A 21,935-nucleotide genomic window follows, 5' to 3' on the forward strand; every position below is an offset into this window, starting at 1 on the left:
TACAGACACCTGACATCTCTATACCACCACAACAAAATATAAAGTTATTTGCTCCTTTCTTCTCTGGTTCACTTGCCTTCCTCTCCCTGTGCTTTTTGCACTGAAAGCATGCCTTCTCTCTTCCATTACGGTAGCCTTATTGTTGTAACAGTAGCTGAGATTATGTCTACAATTGAAGAGGTTCATAACCTCCTCAACCTCTGCTTGTATGTGAGCCAGCTCCTGTGTGGCAGCAGTGCACTTGTGAGAGCGCAGTAGTAAAACTAAGCTGATATATTATCCTTCATGTTCCTTGCTCCTACTCCATCTTCCTTTATGTTTGTAAGTTTTCCAGGCTCTGTGATTTTTAAGACCCAACTCCTGTTCTGCTTCGTGAGAACCACTCCTTCAAGCAGCTTTCTGAGAGGTTAGAGAAAATGGATATAATTTCAGACTCACCTCCATCCTTTTGTTCTTTCCAAATGAAGGTGTACAGAAATGCTGGGAAATTTTAACAGTCCACACATTTATTTGGGGATGGTCATGTTGGCATCCATCCCTTGCCTATTTGAGAGTGAGGAGAGACAGTGAAAATGGTCATAAAACAAGGTATAAGGAAAAAACAGCAAACAAATCACCTAAATCAAGATGTCATCAGAGTAATCCTCCTTGTGTTCTTTCATTAAATCAAATGATCCACAGAAGTGAAATCACCTTTTTTTTAAAACAAAACAAAACAAAACAAAAACAACAACAAAAAACAAAACAAAACAAACCCCACCTTACTGCTGGTCATTTAATACTTCAGCTCTCACACTGTCAGTTGAAGGAGACAAACAAAACAATGAGAGATTTTTTTCTTAATATTCTTTACTGAAAGATTTAATAGCACCCGTGCAATGAGATCAGATATGTTCTGATATCTGACTTGAGTAGAAATGGTAACAAAAGTTTACCATAATTTTGAGTACCGTCAGGACTTCTTATTACAAGTAAAATATTTATATATCTTTCCTATCCTCTTCTATTAAAGTGCCCTAGATGGTTGCTGCATGCATGCCTGCAGGACTGCCAAAAGGCAGGAAGGTCTGAAAATGACATCCAGGCACCATGAAATTGCAGTCTTCAGAGCATATCAATACAAAGCTAATTCCATATAATTTCCCACTCTAGTTACAATTTCGGTCATGACAGTGAAGTGTCAGAATTTTAATGCCCATTATATTTTGTGATTTATGTTATTTTGCTGTAGTGCTTTGACCTTTTTGATGTGCTGTAGTTTGCTTGGATGATTGCTCCACCCTTCTTGCTAAGAGTCAATTTTCAAGGAAAGAAAGCAGCAAGGAGGAAGATGCACTGGATATTTCTGAATGAGTAAATTTATGAGGGAATATGGGGCAGGGAGGTAAAGAGTCAGGGATGGAATAAAAGTTAGAAGAAAAGAACAAAAATAGCAGTTGCTTTAAAGCTGAAGGTTTTAGCTGAAAGAGAAATTCAGATTCATTTATCCTTCTGCACATTACTTTTCAGCTTTAAATAACGAGCTGTATGTTCAAGCTGAAAAATTACAGAAGTGGATTTTCAGTGTCCTGTTAAGACCTGATTCTTTAATGACCCTAGTAGTCCTACTATACTCAGTTCAGTTATATTGGTCCTAGAATGCTCATAAGTGCTTCCTCTCTTAAATGGTATTTTAAACTAAAGACTTCAGAGGTCCTGCGGCTGTATCTTCATATGGGGACCATTTTCTACTTTTGGCCAGATAGCCTTTTGTGCTATTAGTCGGCATAATGCAATGCTTGGCACAAAAGCAGTGTGGGTAGGGATGGAAACACGAGAAAACTCTTGATTTATCTGTCTAGAACTCTGAACAAAGTCAGATCTTGAGAGCATCCTGTTCCGTAATGACTCTAGCAGAACATTCTTTTGGGGGGATCCCTGGAAAAAAGTGTTGCTTTTCATATTGTTTATGCAAAGCTCTGGCAGATGCTATATCAGAGTTTAATGGCCATCAAGCTTGTAGCCTGATTTTAACTGAGGTTACATGTAGGAATGCTACTTTATTTTATTAAATGCATAATAAAAAGGTTAGCAGTAGATCCAGAAATATGATGTTTCAGTGCAGCGCTCTTTAGGGACAAATGTGTTTCATCTAGCTCACTAGCCAGGCTTTTTCTGCCTAGCAGTTCGGATCCTCAGCTGGTGCATTAAAGCATAGCACAACTGAATTTAGTTGGACCTGTTCCCACAGAATGTGTTTCTTCAGTTGCATATCACAGGCCCACCAGGAGTCCAGCTGGAGTGCTAAGAATGCACTGCTTGTTGTGCAGATGTCTATGGGCTCCACAGAAACCATGTTTTACAGAGCTGGGTTCTTCACAGCATGCTGCCCAGCTCTCGTCTGCTGGTACAATGAGAAGGCAGGATGTGGGTAATAGTGATGGGTAAAAATTGCACAGCAATTTTTAGCTTGCAAATATTGCCAATCTCCTCCAAGCTGCTGGTTCAATATTTTGGGGCTCAGTTCCCCCCAGAACAGCATTTTCCTACACCTATATCACATATGTTCAACTCTGGGATGATAGCCTTTGGGATTGAGAGCACAGGCTGAGATGGAGGTACAGTGAGAAATGGGTCAACACAGTTTAATCCATGTTATATTTACTGCAGTTTAAGTACCCTTTTACATTCACTTGTTCAAGATGTGAAGTCCATCCCAACTGCTCCTTAGTTTGAATTTGTAAGGATGATATATGCCTCATGTCTATAAATTGGGAATGTCAGTATTAGTTTGAGATCCACGTTATACATTCCAACTTGTACAGCAGAGTAGGTAAAGTAGGTTTACTGGCTTTTACAATATTATGAACACACAAGGTAAACCAACAATAACTTCTTTAAAGGGAAAGATAGTTTGTCATTGATATCTCATGGTTTTTAATGCAGATGTTGGATTTTATTTTTTTTTTTCTGCTTCTTTCTTTAGTTCTATTTGAAACTTACCTTGTAGCTACCTTAAACTAGGCATTCAGAAACTAAATGCGCTAATTATTTCTGTGGAGAATTTTGTGATGAGAGGAGGATGAATGGGGTGGCTCAGATCCTCACTATTGCTTTTGTTGTTGTTGTTGTTCATCTTTCTTAACAAGACTATCTATTTGAATATGAATTCATGTTGTAAAATTAGCACATTAAAGGTCTGCATCAATCTCATTGAAAAGCTAGCAAAAATGAAATATAACATTCATTTTATCCGAGTTTATAAAGAAACACGTCTTTCAAGAGGAAGCAAATTAAATTTTTGTATAAACAAAAGTCCAGACTTAAGTAAATTACCAAGGTATTTCAGAGACTGACTATCAGAAAGTTTCATGTACTTAATGAATTCCTTGTATCGTAATCTCCAAAATACCTTCTGTTACAGTTATCTGAAAATATTTCATAACTTTTAAAGTTGCTTGTAGGAAATATGTTATCCACCTGTGATTTAGTACTAGTTTGAAAAAGAGACAACACAAGAAGAACACATTTTCATACAGTAATTTCTTTTATCAAAATTATTTTTCACTTAAATTTATTCTTATTCTGAATTTATCCGAAGTGAAATCTTAAGCCTAGCATTTAGCACCCAACTACCAGACATAATTTGATTTTTTTGTTTTCTGTGCAGGGAATAAGTTGCTAGATGAAGACAGCAAAGCTATATAAGCAAATTTTCAATCACTGTGTCTGTAATGTTTACATATGGACGTGAAACACAGATGATCGTAAGGAATTGCTGATTTTTTCTGCTTGTGTGTTTGTAATATGTTCTTGTGGTTTTGTTTTTGTTGTTGTTGTTGTTTGTTTTTTGTTTTTTTCCCATGCACTTAGTGCATTTGGTGGTGTCTGACACATCTGACAGGTCACTATGGTCTGGGAGTTATGCATGTGCTTGTAGTTCCTGGCTTTACTACGCACTACATCTTAAGGACTGTGTGTGTATATTTGAATTTTGTTTAAAGCTGGTATGGAAAATGCTTAGGAAAGATAAAATTGATGTTTAAGGACTCTGTGGATGTTTGAGATTTATAGATTGTAAAACCTTGTATAAAGAAGGATGATGCTTTTCTCCAGGTTAGTTTCACCCCTGGCATACCTCATAAATACGAACCTGGAACTCCAGAGGATGATGATGATGTCAGTTCGTTTCAGCCTCTGAACCAGCCTCGATCAGGGCACTCAATTAAGCTGAAAACATGAGGTTATTAAAGTATGTAATTCCCATCCTGAATCCAGGTCTGGTTTGTAGATAAAATAGTATTGTAAGACTCACACCTCACATCATTTTTCTTTACCTGTGGTAGCTCCACTCAGCATGATGCTTTTCTGGAACTCTGCTCTGAGATTCCTGAATCTCACTACAGCTATGGGCAGGGAACAGGTATTTCATTTTTAGGATTCTGGCGTAGGACAGCCGATTCTTATTTGCTGGTCCCACAGAACTCATTTGAATCTTTGTCAGTCTAACTTATGCCCCAAAGTATGCTGGTGTTCACAGAGTGTTTGAGGTGTAACACGATTGAAAAAGGAAGCTCCACAATAAAAATGATAATTGCTTTATTGTAAGGAAATCTGTGAGGAAAACTGATTGGTTATTTTCACTGTAACTGTATCACATCTTTCCGAAACTTTTATTGTCATCCTGGAAATCATTGCATATTAATTTTAGGAAATATATTTTGGAAAAATAGTTTGAATGTAGTTTTGCATCATTTCTTAAGGAACATTTGAAAAAAAATTATCTAGGTTTACTGAGTTACTGCATAAATGAGTTTCCATTCTTTAAGGAAAAGTTTTCTTGGTTGCACTGCTGAATATTCTAAGCTATGACAGGACACCTGCCAGAGATGTCTAGATGTGTGATATATGTGTCTCTGTTTTCAGGAAGCTGTAGGCAACTCAAAACTATGAGTTGAAATGAAAACATGTAATTTTCATTATAAATTAGCTTCCTGAATCAGTGCACAATAAGGCATTGATTCTGCTTCCAGATGCCAATGTCAGCAGAATTAGGCCATAATCCTCACAAATATGCCTCTGAAGAAAGCAAAACAACTTCCTTTATGCTTGAAATTAATTTATATTTTTAGCTTTAATGCTGTCTTAACATTTTTTCTTTTCCATCATGGAAAAAGCCATACGCTGTTATGGGAAGGATTTGCTGCTGGTATTTTGCACCACCTGTCGTTGCCAAACAGACTAACAGCTTGAAAGCACCTCCTTCAACTGTAGAAGGCATGAGATAGTGTCTGACTTTTAAAAAATTATTTTTAATAAATATAGTTTTATCTGTAATTTGCATTGTTTTATGCTAATTAGAGTGGCTGTCATTAATTACAATTTTAATCACTATAGGTATTTCTGGTAATTGCATATTTTCAATGCTGTCATATTCTTTTAGAGGAAAGATACTAATTCATACATATTCAGACTTCTGAATTCATTTCCATCATAAAAGCATCATTGCTTATGTTATTTACAGTAAGAGTAATATAATTACAGATGCTACTCATAAAATGTAAATGCCAGAATATTTATTGGTAGCAATGTGCTCGTGCATTCACAGAAAAACTTTCAGTCCTGCAGAAAACACTGAATATGGGTAAGCTTCTAATTAAAAAAAGATGATGCAGAAAATTGAGAAGACTAAGATAGTAAGCTTCAGGTTCCCCTAAAAACAGGTGTATATGTTGGGTACAGCATCCTAGATCTCTAGAAATGCCTTCCTTTTAAGGATTTCATTTGACAGACTGTGACCTCATGATCTGAAGATGACTGTAAAAGTCATACTTAATCTACATACTAAAATCTGCTTCAGATGGTTCTTGGCAGAAACTAACCTCTACAGTTTTATTTTACACAAATATCAGATGCATAATGGATGTACTACTTATTTCCTACCACTTCCACAAAATACCCAGTGCTGCTTGAGAACAGTGTCCTTCGGTCCAGTGAATTACGTCAACACACAGCAGCTGTGATTTAATGTCCAAGCAGTTAACCAATTTTTATTATAAGAATTATTATACACTTGCACACCTGAGGTAAGGTTAAATCTTTTTGTCATCAGAGGAAAGTACTGGAGGTCAGGAACAGCTGAACTGAAAAGGGGGCAAAAATGAGCACCTGATGACAAATTTCTGATCTAGGACCACAAATTGGAATCCATTTTCAGCCTAGGTCACTTCTGTACTGGCAGTCAGAGACAGCAGGAGCAGATAAAATGCAAGAATTCTTATGCAAAATAGTCATCTGTGTAGGAAAGTAAATTCCCAAGAAGAAAGCACTGAAGCAGACATATTTGCTTGGAAAAGAGATCTGTGTGCTTTTCCCACCACCCTTGTTGCTTGCAGGAGTTCTTTCTTGCTGCTGAGCTATCCAAGTTGGTATCAAGGATGACGAGCAGTCTTGCAGTAGCCATGCAAAGGGCTGGGTATTGTTTCATCTTCCCGTTTTTGTCTGCGCATGATCCCAAACAAATATGAAGGCTTTGATTTTCAGCAACATCCTCTTTTCATTTCCTTAGTGTGTATAATTGTACATGCATGCATGCATGCAAAATCTAAAATGTGTCGCTCACTTCAGACCGAGTGAGTTGTGTGCTGGTTTGCAAATAGAAAGTTGGTGTTAAGACTTGAGTAGCAGCTTATTTTTTTTATTATTTTTTTTTTTCCTTTGTCTTCTTTTAAGGAGAGGAGCATAGAAAAATCCTAAAGATGGAAAAATAATAATGCTTAGGTATTTGATGGAAATTTTGTTTTATTATTTTGTGAAAGGGATGTAAAGAATCCATTGGAAAATCAGATGTGATGGTAAGCAAGCTGAGATTTATTTAAGCTCTTTTCTTTTTTTTTTTTTTTTTTTTTTTTTTTTTTTTTTTTTTTTTTTCCTACTGTGTAATTGTGAAAGTTTGGAGTGACTGCTGAGGGCTTGCAAAATGATGTGTATGATTGATAGTATACCTGTTCTTGACTCTATACAGTGATACTATCAACAAAGGAAACTGAAAGACATCTCTGAATAAATAAATACCTGGTAAGTTTAAATTCACAAAGGGAGTTACTCAGAGAAAAGATGGAGATAGGAGTTGAAAATGAAAAAGGAAGTAAAATTTGCAAAGCCAGTTGTACGAGTTCTCGTCTTCCCTGACTGCTTTATAAACTTCTGAAATGCATTATTACAAACTTATTAGACAAGTGCACATTTTGACCTAGCTGGTCATGCTCCCACAGAGCAAGAATATGTTACTTACCTTGTCTTATGTCAGTTTCCTGGTTACAGCTATATGAATATTACTTATTCTTTTAGAGAAAAAAAATAAATATGCAAATATCTATTTTGTCAGGATCAATCGATCAATACATAAACAGTGTGCTGCAGCTCAGTGTAGAGTTTAAATTAATCTTTAAAAAGTAAAATGCTCTCTATTATTGTAGGTAACAGCTTGTCTGAACTGTCCAGAATGACTAATGAATAAGATAACAGAAATGCCTATCACTTCTGTATTGTGTTCAGCATAAAAGGCTTTTCTTCCATTTTAAGCCCCACAATAGCACAATATTTGATTTGAATATTGATGTTTCAGTCTGAAATTATGAATTTAAATACAATTTTTCTTCATTTGATATTGTAAGAGACTTCACAGAGAAAAATGATGGAGTAATGAGCAGCATCAGACTAATAAATTATGTAACAAGGCATCAGAAATAGTAAACATATTTAATCTTTGCTTCAAATTTATGCTATTTTTACTCATATGAGACTGAAAATAGCTGTATAATATGCTGGCTTTCTTTATCTGTAGGTTATGAAATTTAATTATGGGGAAGTTCATAGCTTGTCTGGATAGCACAAAAAAATTCTGCCCATAAATCTTACTATTCACTTCTTCATCAAATATCCTCAACAAGTAATGTGCAGACCTAATAGTTTAAGATGGACTGTACAATGCCATGAAACACTAATGGAAGATAGACTAGTGAAAAGAATGCCAAGAGTTTTGATATCTATGAGTTGTAACAGTTTTTGATAATCAGGAGGTGAATTCCTGATGACCTAGTATGTAGTAGTTACTTCCATATCGTTATTTTTAACATGTTTTTGTGACATCGTAGTGGAAGCATAATCATGTTTCTAATGTACTTTTCAACTGAATATTGTGCTTTTAACTCTGTAACACTAAATCTTTTTTTATTTCCTTGTTACGTGTAGTGCTTCAGATTTTCTTAAGAAGAAAGCTACAAAATATTTCTAACTAGGTAAGTTTTGTGATTCACTTTACAGAGGAATAATCTGGTATGGATTTAAGTACCACTATAAAGGAACCCTTCAGAATAACTCAAAAGATAATAGTATTGAAAATGACTTGCATAAGTGAGGAACCATTAGAAGTTTTGAAGTATTATCAGAAAAAAAAAAAAAAAAAAAAAAAAAAAAAAAAAAAAAAAAAAAAAAAGTCGCTTTGCCATTTTTTCCTGCTATCTGTTTGGAAATAATTGATACATAATGATTTATTTGAAATTTAATATCTTCCTAAGGATATGCCTTGACAAGATTCATTGAGCTCTGTCAAATGTTACATTTGTGAGTGCAAAAGATACTCTTCATATTTTATTACATGAAGAAATGCATGTCTACTTATGTTTTTGCTGAAGCTGGCAGTGAAATATATTTCCCATTAGCTAGAACAAATCATACTAAAGAGAACTCAAAGTTGTTCTTGTTGTTTCAGAGGCAGTGACAAAGGGACAGGAACACTTCTACTTGCTGTCATTTCAATTTCTTTCGTCTGCTGCTTAGGAAAAATGCAGTGAGAGACAGTGAGAAAAAACATTTTTCCCCCTGATTAGGAAATGCCATAACAGAATAGTTGTAAGACAGTTTTAAGTATCTTTCAAGACCCACATTTTAAAAAAATCTCTGTGTTGAGACATAAGTGATGGTGGATACAGTTATGTTTAGATGCCACGTGCAAAAATCCCCTCTGTGAAGGGGGTACACAAACAAGGCCTCTTACTCTCTAGCATAATTGAATTCTTCCCTTTGTTTAGATAGTGAATGCATTTTTTATTGTTGGCAGGTCCTTGCGCTGTGAGTTAGTGTACAATTATAAGTCATGCATATGTATTTACAAAAATGAATGAGTGACTGGTACCCTGGGATTTTTACCAACTTTGGTATCTGAGCATCAATGCATAGAAAAAGCAAACAACTACACTGTTAATAATAATTTCCATAAGACTGCTCCAAAAGAGTAAGCTACATATTAACATGCTGAAAATGATTTAGGACAGAACATAAATGTCTCTATTTTAAGTCTTTTGCAAAGAGAACTTTGCAAAATGAATACATTTATCTAAGGTGATGGTTAATATTTCATAAAGTCAGCAAATCTCCTTGCCAGAGGATGCAAGCCAAATATTTTTAACTGGTATATCATGAAAAAAAAAAAAAAAAAAAAAGAGAGAGAGAGAGAGAGAGAGAAATTGTTTTAGTGCATCTGTGCTTAAGTTAAAACAGAGAAAGAGCTTGGGGGAAAGTAAGGGATAAATATACAGAATTAGAAAGCAGCTGGAGACCTTTTACACAATGTAAAACTTGACAAACAGAAATTCCAATATTATTTTGATGTCCTAATCCTTTTGAAGTCATTAACAACACAGTCTTTGATTCCAGGCAAGCTCACGCTGTTTATGCTGCTCCAACACGGATGCATCAGTGAAGAAGAGAGGAGATGTGGGCAGGGTGATGTTCAAGGGGAGATATAACCATGCTTTCTTAAGTCATTGCTAGGAGTTGCAAGACCTGTACTGGAAATATAGCGCAGTATCAAACCTGTTTCCTTGAGTCACAAATCCCTTTTCTCCAAGACTTGCTCACAGAGAAGCATGTTCTGCTTTCTGTTACATGTGTGGCACTCCTGAAATCCCTCTTCTGAAAGCACTGAGCTTCAGTGGGGGGAAGAAAAAAAAAAAAAAAGACTAGCTTAATGGGATACATTTTAAATAGCACTGGCAACCCAGTCCACAAGTGTTTGGTGCTGGGGTATGTAACTGTAACTGCTTAGTCATGATGAGGCAGGAGATCAGCCTTTTCCAGCTTAAGGGAGGTCGCATTTTTTTAGTAGGTGTATGGAATGGTTAACATTTGTCTGCTGTTGGGAAAAAAAACAAAACAAACAAAAACAAACAAACAAAAAAACCAAAACCAAAACAAAAAAAAAAAAACAGAACGAAATAAAAACAAGAAACAAACCAACAAAAACAATAACAACAAAAAATACAAAAAACAGCCTTTCATAGGTTTTAATTTGTATAATTTTTAATTGTATGTGATTTTAAATAGGTCACAGCTGGAATGTATAATTCAGCTGAAATCTGTAGTGTAGATTCAATTTGGAGTAAGTACGAAGATCAGATTCTGACTTCACATTATTGACCTACTTAAAAACACAGCTCATGTCAAGTTAACAGAACTGAGAAGGATGTAGGGGCAGAATCTGGCTCTTCCATTTCTGATATCAGCCAAACAGTTCTGTAGTAGTTTTGGAATTTTAGTTTTCTTTCCACCAACATCACTGAATTTTAAAAACCTGCCATATTCTATGCAAAATTTGTCATTCCAAAATTTAACTGATCAGAATAATAAATACAGGAATATTTTTTTCTCTTTTCTTTTCTTTTCTTTTCTTTTCTTTTCTTTTCTTTTCTTTTCTTTTCTTTTCTTTTCTTTTCTTTTCTTTTATTCTCTTTTCTTCTCTTTTCTTCTCTTTTCTCCTATTGCTAAGTGGCAAATGTTGTCATAATGTGTTAACATTATTTTCTCAGAAGCTGGGATGTTCTGCTGAGGCTTCTGAAAGGTAGTCTGCTTTGATAGAATATTTTAAATAGGGTGTTAATATTGTCATTGTGATTCTAGAAGACCTTGATATTTTTTTTATTTTTATTTTTGCCAAGCATTCTTATTTTGGAAATGAGGAAATAAACATAAGATAATTGATATTTAACAAATTGAATAATGTATCTGAATTGTCACTATGCATATATCTGTGAAAATGCAAATTCACCTCATTTATGAATTGTCTTTGATGACTCATCCTTTCGTTATCTCCATCTGTTGGTTATTTTCTGATTGTCTGATGAAGCTGAGAATGAAAGAAATAGCAAATGCTTTATGAGTTTCAGTTTTCTAAATTTATTTTCATTTGAATGATAAAGAATATTAACTGCCTTGAGTGCAAGCTTTGATTTTTCCCTAAAAACTTCAAGGTGATTTACCAGGGTGAAAGTGAGAAGTCTGAATTATGTTTTACTTAATATTAATCTAATCTAATAGGAAAGAATTTAGAGTAACAATGCTAACTGTCTGAAAATCACTGCCTGTCTCAAGTTACTTTTCTTTTTGCCTGTAAGTTTTCCTGGGAACAAAGCTCGAAAACTAAAATTTCCTTAGCTTTTTTTTTTTTGTGATATCTTCTTTCTACTCTTACAGGTACTTTAATCATTTCTGTTGCCTTCCAGTTGCCATCCACTTGCATTATCTACTGTATTCAGAATAAGAAATAAAGGTTAGTTCAAGTTTTTCTATTGATTTTTACATTTATGTATCTTAGTAAGCTTGCCATCCAGTTGGTTCACCTCTGCCATAATCATTTGAGTGTTTCCTATCTCTACAAATTTGACAGTTGAGATAAGAGAATATGCATAGTGTTTGTTATGTCATTTATGGATTTTTGTGATACGCTGTTTTGGGAAAACCTGTCTAAATAAAATAATCATCCAAATTTACCTATTTCTACCTGAATTATTCCATTCCATTACTTTAGAAACAATTTCCACTTATTCTATCTCATATTTACACTACTGCAAAGTTATTATTTCTCTACAACATCTAACCGTGAAATTAACACTTAAAAAAGAATCTTGATGATAGAATGGATGGAAATGAAAACAATGGCTCCAAAAACAAAACCAAAAACCCAAATTGATAACAAAAATATTATAATTTGTTATAAAAACTTAACTTTTAAATGGGAACAACCTAAAAGAATTAGCTTTACTATAATAGTTTTGTAATATTATTAATTTTACCTTCCAAGTGGTTTGATTTTTAGAATATGATTTTAGTTTTAAAATCAATATTTTTTGCATGTCAGAACCACCAACTTGTCAGTGATTTGTGGATCAAGTCCAAGAGTTAATCCTAACTTTAATATTTCTAATTCATTAATCTTAGCTTTCAACAATTGTAAGCTGCAAAGGATGATATTGCTGTAGAGTTCATCTGCATTAAAAATAAATCTGTTTCTCCATTATAATTATCTTTAAAACCAGTCTCTAGGAGTTACTGATTTATTTTTTTTCTAAATAGAAATAATTTTTAAAGAATCATACCATCCTTTAAATAAACATTTAAAACACAGACCATACCTAAGAAAAACAAATACTTCAACAAATCATTTTTAAAAATCTCATATTAAGCTAAATAATAAATTATGGACAGTAAGTTTAAGGTAATTTTTATTCAAAATAGAGTGCAAAATAGAGTGCAAAAAACTAGATGCAAAATGCAGTAGAGCTCTTTAGCTCTGAAAATGGTTCTTTCCCTTTTTGTGCTACATTGGTAGAGCTTGGCTGGTTATGAACTGGCAAGGTTTATGTGCAGAAAGGCACACTGTCTTTCTGTGGGCAGCAAATGCAAAGCAACTAAGCAGAGAGATTGCTGTGCCTCCTCTCATAGCATCAAAAACAGGTAGACTCATTAGTTATGAGGCATCAGTGCGTTGCACTTGAGACTTGTCAATTCTGCACATTATAGAAAAAAACATTTTACCAAACTCATAGACATATAGAGTCTAGGGCACAGCAGTAAGTTTGGCAATATTTTGACTGAGTAGCTCTTCCCATGCAATGCAGTTCAACTAAATTAATCTAACATCCAGTTCAGTGATAGTGGTATGCCGACGTAACCTATTGTTTCCCAGCTGCTACTGTCAGATCTTGCAAACAAATGAAATGCATGCAGCCGAGTCCAAAAGGAAAGTCTAAGATTCTATTAAGATTTTGACTATTATTTTATATAACTTCTAGCTTAAGGCATAAATGACCATTGGCATTGTCTACTAATTTTCAGTTTATAATGTCTGGATTAATCCACAAACTTTTCTCCTTAGTAACAGAATCTATCCATTTAAATCAGTTATCACAATACAGTACATTACTGCATCCATAATATTTCACTTGACAATAAGAAATTTAAAAAGAAATGGTTGGGTTTAGAAAAAAAAATAAATAATAAATTCCTTCATTTTGTATTAGATTGATACTAACATTAGTCAAATTTTGCACAGGCTAATGCCATAGCATGTTATCTCAAAACAGACTATGCTGGATTTTAAAATTAGATGAAATAGACTGAGACTGATGTATTGTCAAACAGCTGAGTCATTTCATCCTAAAAATGAATTATTAATATTTTTTTTTTTTCTTGCAGAATAAGATTGAATGTTTCTATCAGGATTAAGTCTGTTTTCATAATATTTCCTTTCAAATCAGACAGATCATAATATATTTAAATCCTTTGTAGTATGAATACTACTACTGAAATATAACACTTTGCTTTAAATATCAGTTGTACTCTTCTACTATTATTACTTTTTAGCATAAAACTTTCTATTGTATACATTCTCTTTAAATGAGAATATTTATATAATTTAATTTTGATCGGATGTCAAACAAATTTATAAATGCCAGAGCCCATCAATTAACTGAGATTGCAAAGTTTTTCACTTTAGTACGTAGAACAAGGGAAATCATGCATATGTGCTTCAGGAGAATGGGAAAGGCAAATAAAAAGATTTGTTAAAGGCATGAGTGATAACTCTAAAGGTAAATGTTAAAATGACTTGTTTATTAAAAAATAAAAATAAACAGCATGAAAGAAATCCTTGAGAATCGCATCTGAACAATGAGAGAGTTGTTACATAAAGATATTCTAAACAATTTACAGTTCTATGCAATGGATGGAATCTGCTCATTAACATTAGTGGATAAAGCATTTTCTCAGTGAACAAGCAGAAATTTGTCATTATTGGTAAGAGCCAAAGTAGATTTTTTTAATAAAACTGGAGGAAAAAAACAAAAACATTGCTGATATATTCCGATTCTTTGTGTAACTGAAATTCTCTTCAGTGGCTATCTGATAAATGGATAAAACCATTAAGCTAATAAAATTCCAACATAATAAATGCAGAATAATAATTACTGCCAGATGCATTAAATTAATTAAATCTCTTCTGAATCAATTTAGGTGATAATGACTGTAGTCTTGTGGTTAGGATCTCTTAAAACAATATTTTATCAAAGTATCTGCAGTGTAGCAAGGCAAGTGTTTCATATTTAATTTTATTCTGAAAATTTATGAGAAAAAGTAATTCTTCAGATAGTTGGTTTGTTTTCTGTGCCTTGATTCAGATCTTTTTCTGTACATTTTTCACTGCCACATTTTTCCAAGTACATTTTGTTCGGGTGTGCCTGAATACAGAGCAGTGAAGATGTGGGGTATACTGGATAATGCTGTGTCATGTCAATATGGGCTTTCTGCATGACAGGAGATCTTTAAAATCATTTAAAGGGCATGCTCACCCAAAAGAAGTTAATGGCAATTCCTTCCTTGGATTTCAACAGAGCCAAAAACAACTTTAGCAATTTTTCTGCCAGGTAGGAGACTTTAACATGAGTGATAGCAGAGGAACTCAGTTTTGGCTGGGAGTGTAGCCCTATGTTTGTCTAATGTAGTGTCATTTTAATCTATTTTTAGAAAATGAATAGTTTTATTTAATGTCTTCTTTAATGAAATAACTGTATAAGAGGGAACTACACAGCTATAGAATAGAGGAAATATTTAGACATATAGTACTGGTAAATAAAAATTGTCCAGGATTTGCTGGTTCATTTTAAATTTTACTTGTTATGCATATCCTTGATTTTGCTCTTGTGCTTCTTGAAGAAAGCCTGGTTTATATAACACTTCTATGCACGCACGTATGTGAGTATATCAAGATGTAGAACAAAAGTACCATCTTTTAGCCATCTTAAAGCAGGCAAAATGTGTATACAGGAGATCATTGCTTTAAAAAAGATATAATCTAATGTTGTGTGATGAACTTACATCCATATGTAATGTCTAAGGTAGTATACCATGAATCGTTTGAGACCTGGCAACATTAATAGATTGCCACAGCAAATTCTTATTTTATTCCATTGGAGAAAAGGACTGGAATGCAGGTTGCTCTGGTTTATCTAATTCTATCCCATCTGCAAGTCCTTCCATTATTCTTTTATCTTGCCTGTCACCACACATTTATCTCAAAGCGAGTATCTGCTTATAGACTAACCCATACTTCTGGCAAATTTACAGCATTATACAACTGTTCCAAGATCGTACAGACCAATAGGTGATCCTCCTTGCCTCACTTCTGAATGTCACCTCTCTGCTACATATAGCTTCCTTACATGATCTCTTTTGTGCTGTCAGCTCAACATCACGTCATTTCTGTTGATAATCAAAATACAGTTCAGAAAAGGTGTCACTTAATGGTGATATTTTTCCTGCATCTGCTGGGAGATGTTCATTAATATCAAAATTATATTTCCAATCTTTTGGTAAATGCATTGAGCCCTTTCCAATCAGGGAATTTCAGTGCTACTTAAAGCTGGAAAATCAAGGGAAATCTCTAAACACAGATGTTATCAATACATACTTAGAATATATTCACCTGAAAAAACTGCACTCAGTGTCACTTTACACACTCTCTGAAAAAAAAGGAGTTTTATTTAGTAAAGCCTCTAGAAATGCTAACCTGAGCCCTGCTTATTAAGTGGTGTTAACCACTCAAGTAGAGCAATTGAGAACAAATAGAAATTCCTGGAGAAATTACACAAAAAAGGGCAATGGAGGCAGCTGGCTCTCCACTCTCTCTGTGGAGAGCAAGCATGGCATTCACTAATATGCAGAAGAGAAATGTATGACTATTTTGAGAGATCTTTCTGTAAATCTCTATTTGTTGTGAAGGAAAAAGAAATGCCAAATAACGTCCACAGTTAAGTAGGAGCAAATCTGATCTCTAGAAATGGCAATATAAAAATTGCATGGCTTTTGCTGAATTTCTATTGCAGATGATGTTAAAAGTAATTTACTCACATTTTTCACTGCATAATGATTATGATTTTATCTGCAGGCCATAATTAATTCATGATGGGATGATTCCTGTGGTTAAAATGCATTATAAGTTATCAGAGATAGAAACAAAAACAGCACGGATTTCACTTTTTTTTTTTTTTACCATAATTATTATTTTTTTTTCATTTATGTATTTTCGGTTGGTTTTAATATGTCCAAGCAAAGATTCTGCTTTTTAGCTACGTTTTCTCAGTGTCCCAAAATTGCCATGGCTGGTAGTACTGTATTGAGATGAAGCATTTCCCATAAATGCAAACATGCGACTGATAAGAGAATAAACTTTACATTTATATATCCTTTTAAACAAGCTACCATAAACAGAGGAATACGTATGCAGAAGTAGGAAGGTACTTTTATTTTTATTACTTTAAAATAACATCATTAGAATGAAATAGATGTCCTGAATTAAGTGGTATCTTTCACTGTAACTTCATGGAATGGCTGAACGTACACTTTTAAAGAGTAGGTTAGCAAGGTGATTTTTATTTGTTATGAGCATTTGTTTGAAATATTTGATTATGTGTCTATTTGATAATATTTTAATTTAGTACCCATTGCTTATTGAATGGTAAAAGCAACTTGACTGGTTATCCTTTTGTAATGGAATCAGACAGGTTACTTTTTGCTCCTTTTCAGTTCTCAGTGCTGCACGTGGATTTCTGTCAGTATGTTTGCTTCTCACTTTACTGACTGTCAGAAATAATCAGCTCTCTGTCTCACATTTATTCAGGTGCAAATAGAATCTACACTTTGCCATGTGAATACCAAGGGATGAATCTGTAGAGTATTAGACCTTTAAAGTGCAGTAGTACAAACAGAACAAGATGCATACAGATGCATAAGCAAATTCTGTGTTGAGCCAAAACCTAAATAAATTCTGGCTTACCCATTCTCAGCTTCTGTAGATATGTCCTGCAACTGTCCAGAAGAAGATATAACTATTTTTGTTAATAAGTGAGAATATATAAAAGTAAAATATTACATATTAATACTACATATTAAAATTAAACTTTTACTAATACATATATGGTGCTTTAAACATTTTAAAATAGATATCAAGATCTAATTAGTCATCACCATAGCACTTTGTTTTAAATAAGAAATTAACATTGCACTGAATGATGAACTGTTTGCAGAATTCTTTATTATTCCTTTACAGAAAAGACAGGCTACAGTTTTCTAGTGTAAATACTAACTTCAGGACACAGATATGTTTTTATTCTAGAGTGTTAACATCTAGAACATTCTATTTTATTCTAGAGAGTTAACATCTTTGAACAGAGAATCTGGAAGAGAGGTTAAGGCTTCTGTCCTGTACTTTTAAGACATACTGTCTTTAGGCCAGAAAGCCTCCTTGATGAAAAACAAGGATCTCTCAAGAAAATCATCTCACCTATCTACCTTTTTAAGCCATTTCTGATGGTATTATTAAAATTATGTTGAAAGCCTCTTACTGTCATAAGCATTATTAGTGCTAGTGAAAAATATACAATAGTATAGCTAAGTCTAAATAGCTACAAATTATATTACTCTACTAGGAATTAAGCAACACAATTGTCAAATAGTATTTACAGTTTAAATTAAGTCTGTATCTTAGTGATTGTATTGAACAACATCAACTGGTCAAACCACTAAGTGAGTATACCTAGTAATCAAATCAAGCAGGAGATTCAGCTTTGTTTATGAAGCCCATTTTACACAGCTTCAGCACCTGAGATAAGTGAGAATTTAGGTGAGCAAAAGTAGCAAGTTAAAGGAGTAAGCACAAGTAACTTAGATTTCACTCTTTTACTAATATTCTCTTTTCATCGCTCTGATCACCACTGAAATGTGGAATTTCCAACCATGTTTATTTGAGAGGAATCATCGACCACTGACCAGGTGCAGGCAAGAACATAGTCAGTCTAAAAGTATGCGGCAAGGACACTCCTTGTAGGCAAAATGGAAAATAAGTAGCTTGGAAAAGTACTGGTAAGACGCCAAGAATGAAGAAATTGACCTCCTTCTGCTTCCATGGTCTGATTTCACAGAATTGGGGCTGGATGATGTAATGGCTCTTGATGTCCATTGACATTCGTATTCTTTGAACACTGAAATACTAGTTAGAATGAAATGCTTAATGAATCTCGGCTGACTAGCCAAGCCAACTACAGAGGTACTTTCTTGCCAGTATTTTGGAGTTTAAAAGCAGATACCTGACCTGACATTTTGTTTTGACCCTGAAAATGTGTGTTTTCTCTTAGGACACAACCTTTCCAATCAGTTGAAAATCCATTCTCTGAATAAAGTCAGCCTTGCACTATACAATCATGCTGGATAGAACCCAGCTGCCCATAATAAAACCACTGTATAAGTCCTTTAGGGAAGAATCCCTAATCCAGAGTTACAGGCCCAAGACTCCTTGCATTGGAGCAGTTAGCTGTGTTAGAAGCACGGTCCAAAAATCCAGTATGTTGAACGCCAAAATAATCATGCCTATACAGTAAGATAGTAGGGAAGGTAGAAATTTTATCTTTATCTGGAGATAATAGGGTTGTGAACAATGGCTGCAGATAAGCATGTCCTGCTCTAACTGTAGATTTCCCTTTTCCACACACAAATAAGAATGATATCTATATCACAAGACATTGGTGGGTGTTGCTTTTTTTTTTTTTTTTTTTTAATTTGCTTATTTTTCTTCCTGATTGAAATTACTTTTTATTATGATTATTATTATTATTATTTATTATTTTTTTTTTTTTCCCCTGAAGAAGCAGGAAAACAAAAACAGACGTAGTGACTTCTGGGTCAGCTTCCTTTTCAGCTTCCAGGGTCATATTCCATTTTGTGCTTGGCAGTCCTGTTCAATAAATGGGTAATCTTTCCTTTAGATCACAGGAAAACATTCATTCTCATAACCTGAATTTGAAGTGTATGTACATATGGAACTGAGTATTATTTGGCATAAGCACTCAGTCTAAGTCCAATCAAGTCAAATAAAATATTGTAACTATTCTGTTAGAGAATAACAACAAAACAACAATTGATTTGATAGAAAAAAATTGAGCTTGAAAATCTCATTAATTTCTGTTGTACTTCGGGAAAGAAATGTAACTATCTAAAGACTGAGATGGCTTTATTTAATAGTAAAGTGCCTAAAATTTGTCACAGACTTCTACATCCACCTCCCACTCCTGCTCTCCCTCTCTTCCTATAGTCTCTCACTTTCTTGCTGAGTACTGCTGAATCCTTCTGGCAAGAAGATGTTTCCCACAACCTAACAGTTTCCTTTGATGTAGACTGATTTTGCTGACAAAACCTGCAAGTCAGATGCAGATATCAGGGCAGGAAAGGTGAAAAAGAAGCAAACAGTGGTGGAACTGCCTGGATTTCTAGCTCAAGTTTTATAATTAATACATGGGGAAAACTTCCTTAACTTCTCATCTTTTATAAAAGCATGTTCCTGAAGGCTGTACAGATAAAAAGAAATTACTCTTGCTTAACATTCTTTTTTGATTCCATCATTTAGAAAATTAAAATTGATTTTTTTTTTTCCTGCTCTTTCCATGTAATGACTGAAAGTGCAGCTGTTTTGACATAGTTTGAGACTATTCATTATCCTCATCATCAGAGTACAGCAAGATGTGGATTTTAAGAGGTATAATAGTGCTTAGAATATTGGATATCTTTAAGAAAGGCATAACCTCTACGGCTTTCTATCAAAATGATGATAATTGAAGCATTAGCTAAAATTGACAACTCTGTATGCCTTCCTTCTTGCTGGGTTATGTAATCAGTTGATATGCACTAGATATATCACAGTATACTACAAAACACCTGTACAGTGGCATCAGTACTGACCACTAAGAAGTGGTTTCTCTCTTGACCTGCTGTGAAAGTCAAAACTGTTTCTTTTTTGTCTCAAAGCTTGCTTCCTGAGGCCTTTCTGATGATAAATGACAACTGCTAATTATCCAGGGGGGTGAATGGCAGGTGTCACCGTGCCACAGTACTTCTGCCTATGATTGCAAAGATAAGCAGAAGTAGGACAAGCAGTCTTTTTCCAGGGGTGCTGCTTGAAGGAGCGGGCCACTGCAGAAGGTGATAATGCTTGTGCATGGCAACGGAGGCACCACTCCCTGCTGGCTCATCTGTTGTCTGTTGGGCCAGGAATGTCACACTAAACTGAGAGAAAAGAAGGAGAAAACCCACAGAAATGGGGGATAAAAGGCCCTCACTAAACTAGGGACTTTGGAGACAAACTCCCAAAGACACCTTTGACCAAGAATTCCCTGAGAGGAAAACCTCTTCGGAAGAACCAACCCCCCCAGTACTAGGCTACTTAAAATGTGAAAATAGGTGTTTCACAAGTATTTGCTTAACAATCTTGACTATTTTCAAGTATTCCTATACCACATGAGATGCCTTTGGAGAATAATGACTTGTAAGAAACAGATTGTTACATTCACTGCTAGCATTGGAATCAGTAAGAAATATGCAGGAAAAAACATTTTAAAGACCATATTTTTCAACTGTAGAAGTATGCTTTCTTAACAAAATCCACATGATTGACAATTGATCATCATTTCTTGAAACTCTGTTATAATAGGATAAAACTGGCATTTCAAAAATTCAGTAGGATACACTGACATTTCTCTATCTTAATATGTTCTTATAGAAAGCTCAAACAGTATTCCAGCCTGAGACTTGCCTAAATTTACATGAGTAAACTAAGATAATTGGGAGATTTGTGTATGCACACTGAATAAAATATTTAATTGCTAAGCATCTTTACTTTGGAAAAAAGTGCAAATATTTGATACTGAAATGCATGTGATTATGTAGTGAAGCAGATAATATAATACAGTTTCTGTTTGGCCTATTGTCTTTTCAGGCTTCTATTTTGAATTCCCTGAAAATATGGTCATTTATTGGAAGTAGTCTCCTCTAAACAAACAACACTTCAGAGTGGGCCAGAAAAGGATTTGGTGTGCATAGAAGAAAGCTCAGAGCTTGAATACTTGTTCAGAACTAGATAGAGATTCATAACAATGAACAGGCTCTGTGGATCATTACTAAAAATCACTTGTTTTACAGCTATGTTTATTAAATTACAGATTTGGAGAAGTTAATGGATCTTATATAAATTTTAAGATAAAAAGGAAGAAATGATTGACAATTTAGGAAGTAGGACTCACTAGCAATACATCTCAACAGTGACTGTGATTTGGTAGGATTGGAGGATTTTCTGTATGTAAACAAATCTCAAAATATACATATTCTACCCACTCATTCATATAGATGTCTATCATTTTAATTTAGTTATGTTTTTCTTTTTAGTTTGCTATCCTTTAAACTGTTTGTAATGCTAATGGCATGGAAACTTTACCTGAAACTTCCTGCCTATCTCTCTGAGCGTAAAGAGATTTAGCCAAGGTCAAACAGTTCATTAAGCAATTCGCAGGAAAGAGCCCACACCCAACATGCTGCATGAAGCTGCAGACTGTATGACTCCATTACTCACACTTGCCCCACAGCAGGATAATCGAGACCTCATTAGTGCTCCTCAGGAGAATGACTTCCTAGCTGGAACCACTCCAAAAATTCAGGGTTCTTAATTAATAACAGTCAGCAATATCTGTCCTTTATAAATGTTCCAATTCAGGTTCTGAGATTTAAGTGTCTGGTTACTCCTT

At 34.4% G+C, this 21,935-nt stretch overlaps 1 long non-coding RNA gene across 1 annotated transcript in view; it reads left to right on the forward strand.

Annotated features, from left to right (window-relative positions):
- The window catches only part of LOC140251870 (uncharacterized), a 178,109-nt gene extending 171,079 nt beyond the window's left edge, over nt 1-7,030 (forward strand). Inside the window, exon 5 of the long non-coding RNA XR_011903481.1 lies at nt 7,004-7,030. This is a non-coding gene — a long non-coding RNA (uncharacterized lncRNA). The remainder of the gene's footprint in view (nt 1-7,003) is intronic.
- Nucleotides 7,031-21,935: the final 14,905 nt, after the last annotated feature.

This window comes from Excalfactoria chinensis, chromosome 4, assembly GCF_039878825.1.
Source record: "Excalfactoria chinensis isolate bCotChi1 chromosome 4, bCotChi1.hap2, whole genome shotgun sequence".
NCBI classification, from domain to species: Eukaryota; Metazoa; Chordata; class Aves; order Galliformes; family Phasianidae; genus Excalfactoria; species Excalfactoria chinensis.